Below are 6,318 nucleotides of genomic sequence, written 5' to 3' on the forward strand. Positions count from 1 at the left end.
CAGTGCACTCTCTGGACTCACTGCACTGCATCCCCACTGGTGCCAGTGCACTCTCTGGACTCACTGCACTGCAACCCCACTGGTGCCAGTGCACTCTCTGGACTCACTACACTGCATCCCCACTGGTGCCAGTGCACTCTCTGGACTCACTGCACTGCATCCCCAGTGGTGCCAGTGCACTCTCTGGACTCACTGCACTGCATCCCCACTGGTGCCAGTACACTCTAAGGACTCACTACACTGCACTGCATCCCCAGTGGTGCCAGTGAACTCTCTGGACTCACTGCACTGCATCCCCAGTGGTGACAGTGCACTCTCTGGACTCACTGCACTGCATCACCACTGGTGCCAGTGCACTCTCTGGACTCACTGCACTGCATCCCCACTGGTGCCAGTGCACTCTCTGGACTCACTGCACTACATCCCCACTGGTGCCAGTGCACTCTCTGCACTCACTGCACTGCATCCCCACTGGTGTCAGTGCACTCTCTGGAGTCACTGCTTTGCATACCCACTAGTGCCAGTGCACTCTCTGGACTCACTAAACTGCATCCCCACTGGTGCCAGTGCACTCTCTGGGCTCACTGCACTGCATCCCCACTGGTGCCAGTGGACTCTCTGGACTCACTGCACTGCATCCCCAGTGGTGCCAGTGCACTCTCTGGAGTCACTGCACTGCATCCCCACTGGTGCCAGTGCACTCTCTGGACTCACTGCACTGCATCCCCAGTGGTGCCAATGCACTCTCTGGACTCACTGCACTGCATCCCCACTGGTGCCAGTGCACTCTCTGGACTCACTAAACTGCATCCCCACTGGTGCCACTGCACTCTCTGGAGACACTGCAGTGCATCCCCACTGGTTCCAGTGCACTCTCTCAACTCACTGCACTGCATTCCCACTGGTGCGAGTGCACTCTCTGGACTCACTGCTTTGCATCCCCACTGGTGCCATTGCACTCTCTGGACTCACTGCACTGCATCCCCACTGGTGCCAGTGCACTCTCTGGAGTCACTGCTTTGCATCCCCACTGGTGCCAGTGCACTCTCTGGACTCACTGCACTACATCCCCAAAGGTGCCAGTGCACTCTCTGGACTCACTGCTTTGCATCCCCACTGGTGCCATTGCACTCTCTGGACTGACTGCACTGCATCCCCAGTGGTGCCAGTGCACTCTCTGGACTCACTGCACTGCATCCCCAGTGTTGCCAGTGCACTCTCTGGGCTCAATGCACTGCACACCCACTGGTGCCAGTGGACTCTCTGGACTCACTGCACTGCATCCCCACTGGTGCCAGTGCACTCTCTGGACTCACTGCACTGCATCCCCACTGCTGCCAGTGCACTCTCTGGACTCACTGCACTGCATCCCCACTGGTTCCAGTGCACTCTCTCAACTCACTGCACTGCATTCCCACTGGTGCCAGTGCACTCTCTGGACTCAATACACTGCATCCCCACTGGTGCCAGTGCACTCTCTGGACTCACTGCACTGCATCCCCACTGGTGCCAGTGCACTCTCTGGACTCACTGCACTGCATCCCGACTGGTGCCAGTGCACTCTCTGGACTCACTGCACTGCATCTCCAGTAGTGCCAGTGCACTTTCTGGAGTCACTGCACTGCATCCCTAGTGGTGCCAGTGCACTCTCTGGACTCACTGCACTGCATCCCCAGTGGTGCCACGGCACTCTCTGGACTCACTGCACTGCATCCCCACTGGTGCCAGTGCACTCTCTGGAGTCACTGCACTGCATCCCCACTGGTGCCAGTGCACTCTCTGGACTCACTGCACTGCATCCCCACTGGTGCCAGTGCACTCTCTGGACTCACTGCACTGCATCCCCAGTGGTGCCAGTGCACTCTCTGGACTCACTGCACTGCATCCCCACTGGTGCCAGTGCACTCTCTGGACTCACTGCACTGCATCCCCTGTAGTGCCAGTGCACTTTCTGGACTCACTGCACTGCATCCCCACTGGTGCCAGTGAACTCTCTGGAGTCACTGCACTGCATCCCCACTGGTGCCAGTGCACTCTCTGGACTCACTGCACTGCATCCCCACTGGTGCCAGTGAACTCTCTGGACTCACTGCACTGCATCCCCACTGGTGCCAGTGCACTCTCTGGACTCATTGCAATGCACGCCCCCTGGTGCCAGTGCACTCTCGGGACTCACTGCACTGCATCCCCACTGGTGCCAGTGCACTCTCTGCACTCACTGCACTGCATCCCCACTGGTGCCAGTGCACTCTCTGGACTCACTGCACTGCATCCCCACTGGTGCCAGTGCACTCTCTAGAGTCACTACACTGAATCCCCACTGGTGCCAGTTCACTCTCTAGAGTCACTGCACTGATCCGCAGTGGTGCCAGTGCACTCTCTGGACTCACTGCACTGCATCCCCACTGGTACCAGTGCACTCTCTGGACTCACTGCACTGCATCCCCACTGGTGCCAGTGCACTCTAAGGACTCACTACACTGCACTGCATCCCCAGTGGTGCCAGTGAACTCTCTGGACTCACTGCACTGCATCCCCACTGGTGCCAGTGCACTCTCTGGACTCACTGCACTGCATCCCCACTGGTGCCAGTGCACTCTCTGGACTCACTGCACTGCATCCCCAGTAGTGCCAGTGCACTCTCTGGACTCACTGCACTGCATCCCCAGTGGTGCCAGTGCACTCTCTGGACTCACTGCACTGCATCCCCAGTGGTGCCAGTGCACTCTCTGGACTCACTGCACTGCATCCCCACTGCTGCCAGTGCACTCTCTGGACTCACTGCACTGCATCCCCAGTGGTGCCAGTGCACTCTCTGGACTCACTGCACTGCATCCCCACTGGTGCCAGTGCACTCTCTGGACTCACTGCACTGAATCCCCACTGCTCACAGTGCACTCTCAGGAGTCACTGCACTCCAACCCCACTGGTGCCAGTGCACTCTATGGAGTCACTGCACTTATCCCCACTAGTGCCAGTGCACTCTCTGGACTCACTGCACTGCATCCCCAGTGGTGCCAGTGCACTCTCTGGAGTCACTGCACTGCATCCCCACAGATGCCAGTGCACTCTCTGGACTCACTGCACTGCATCCCCACTGGTGCCAGTGCACTATCTGAACTCACTGCACTGCATCCCCATTGATACCAGTGTACTCTCCGGAGACACTGCAGTGCATCCCCAGTTGTTGCTAGTGCACTCTCTGGAGTCACTGCACTGCATTCCCACTGGTGCCAGTGCACTCTCTGGAGTCACTGCTTTGCATCCCCACTGGTGCCAGTTCACTCTCTAGAGTCACTGCACTGATCCGCAGTGGTGCCAGTGCACTCTCTGGACTCACTGCACTGCATCCCCACTGGTACCAGTGCACTCTCTGGACTCACTGCACTGCATCCCCACTGGTGCCAGTGCACTCTCTGGACTCACTGCACTGCATCCCCAGTGGTGCCAGTGCACTCTCTGGACTCACTGCACTGCATCCCCACTGGTGCCAGTGCACTCTCTGCACTCACTGCTCTGCATCCCCACTGGTGCCAGTGCACTTTCTGGAGTCACTGCACTGCATAACCACTGTTGACAGTGCACTCTCTGGACTCACTACACTGCATCCCCACTGGTGCCAATGCACTCTCTGGACTCACTGCACTGCATCCCCAGTGGTGCCAGTGCACTCTCTGGACTCACTGCACTGCATCCCCACTGGTGCCAGTACACTCTCTGGACTCACTGCACTGCATCCCCAGTAGTTCCAGTGCACTCTCTGGAGTCACTGCACTGCATCCCCACTGGTGCCAGTGCACTCTCTGGACTCACTGCACTGCATCCCCACTGGTGCCAATGCACTCTCTGGACTCACTGCACTGCATCCCCAGTGGTGCCAGTGCACTCTCTGGACTCACTGCACTGCATCCCCACTGGTGCCAGTGCACTCTCTAGAGTCGCTGCACTGCATCCCCACTGCTGCCAGTGCACTCTCTGGAGTCACTGCACTGCATCACCAGTAGTGCCAGTGAACTCTCTGGACTCACTGCACTGCATCCCCAGTGGTGCCAGTGCACTCTCTGGACTCACTGCACTGCATCCCCAGTGGTGCCAGTGAACTCTCTGGACTCACTGCACTGCATCCCCAGTGGTGCCAGTGCACTCTCTGGACTCACTTCACTGCATCCCCAGTGGTGCCAGTGCATTCTCTGGAGTCACTGCACTGCATCCCCAGTGGTGCCAGTACACTCTCTGGACTCACTGCACTGCATCCCCAGTGGTGCCAGTGCACTCTCTGGACTCACTCCACTGCATCCCCACTGGTGCCAGTGCACTCTCTGGACTCACTGCTCTGCATCCCCACTGGTGCCAGTGCACTTTCTGGAGTCACTGCACTGCATAACCACTGTTGACAGTGCACTCTCTGGACTCACTACACTGCATCCCCACTGGTGCCAATGCACTCTGTGGACTCACTGCACTGCATCCCCAGTGGTGCCAGTGCACTCTCTGGACTCACTGCACTGCATCCCCACTGGTGCCAGTGCACTCTCTAGAGTCGCTGCACTGCATCCCCACTGGTGCCAGTGCACTTTCTGGAGTCACTGCACTGCATGCCAAGCGGTGCCAGTGAACTCTCTCAGGACTCACTGCACTGCATCCCCACGTGGTGCCAGTGCACTCTCTGGACTCACTGCACTGCATCCCCACTGGTGCCAGTGCACTCTCTGGACTCACTTCACTGCATCCCTACTGGTGCCAGTGCACTCTCTGGAGTCACTGCACTGCATCCCCACTGGTGCCAGTACACTCTCTGGACTCACTGCACTGCATCCCCACTGGTGCCAGTGCACTCTCTGGACTCACTGCACTGCATCCCCACTGGTGCCAATGCACTCTCTGGACTCACTGCACTGCATAACCACTGCTGCCAGTGCACTCTCTGGAGACACTCCAGTGCATCCGCACTGGTTCCAGTGCACTCTCTCAACTCACTGCACTGCATTCCCACTGGTGGCAGTGCACAATCTGGACTCACTGCTTTGCATCCCCACTGGTGCCATTGCACTGTCTGGACTGACTGCACTGCATCCCCACTTGTGCCAGTGCACTCTCTGTACTCACTGCACTGCATCCCCACTGGTGCCAGTGCACTCTCTGGGCTCACTGAACTGCATCCCCACTAGTGCCAGTGGACTCTCTGGACTCACTGCACTGCATCCCCACTGGTGCCAGTGCACTCTCTGGAGTCACTGCACTGCATCCCCAGTGGTGCCAGTGCACTCTCTGGACTCACTGCACTGCATCCCCACTGCTGCCAGTGCACTCTCTGGACTCACTGCACTGCATCCCCACTGGTGCCAGTGCACTCTCTGGACTCACTGCACTGCAACCCCACTGGTGCCAGTGCACTCTCTGGGCTCACTACACTGCATCCCCACTGGTGCCAGTGCACTCTCTGGACTCACTGCACTGCATCCCCAGTGGTGCCAGTGCACTCTCTGGACTCACTGCACTGCATCCCGACTGGTGCCAGTGCACTCTCTGGACTCACTGCACTGCATCTCCAGTAGTGCCAGTGCACTTTCTGGAGTCACTGCACTGCATCCCTAGTGGTGCCAGTGCACTCTCTGGACTCACTGCACTGCATCCCCAGTGGTGCCAATGCACTCTCTGGACTCACTGCACTGCATCCCCACTGGTGCCAGTGCACTCTCTGGAGTCACTGCACTGCATCCCCACTGGTGCCAGTGCACTGTCTGGACTCACTGCACTGCATCCCCACTGGTGCCAGTGCACTCTCTGGAGTCACTGCACTGCATCCCCACTGGTGCCAGTGAACTCTCTGGAGACACTGCACTGCATCCCCAGTGATGCCAGTGCACTCTCTGGACTCACTGCACTGCATCCCCAGTAGTGCCAGTGAACTCTCTGGACTCACTGCACTGCATCCCCACTGGTGCCAGTGCACTCTCTGGACTCATTGCACTGCACGCCCACTGGTGCCAGTGCACTCTCGGGACTCACTGCACTGCATCCCCACTGGTGCCAGTGCACTCTCTGCACTCACTGCACTGCATCCCCAGTGGTGCCAGTGCACTCTCTGGACTCACTGCACTGCATCCCCAGTGGTGCCAGTGCACTCTCTGGACTCACTGCACTGCATCCCCACTGGTGCCAGTTCACTCTCTAGAGTCACTGCACTGATCCGCAGTGGTGCCAGTGCACTCTCTGGACTCACTGCACTGCATCCCCACTGGTACCAGTGCACTCTCTGGACTCACTGCACTGCATCCCCACTGGTGCCAGTGCACTCTCTGGAGTCACTGCAATGCA

Source organism: Anser brachyrhynchus (genome assembly GCF_964034855.1).
Source record: "Anser brachyrhynchus genome assembly, contig: SCAFFOLD_53, whole genome shotgun sequence".
NCBI lineage: Eukaryota > Metazoa > Chordata > Aves > Anseriformes > Anatidae > Anser > Anser brachyrhynchus.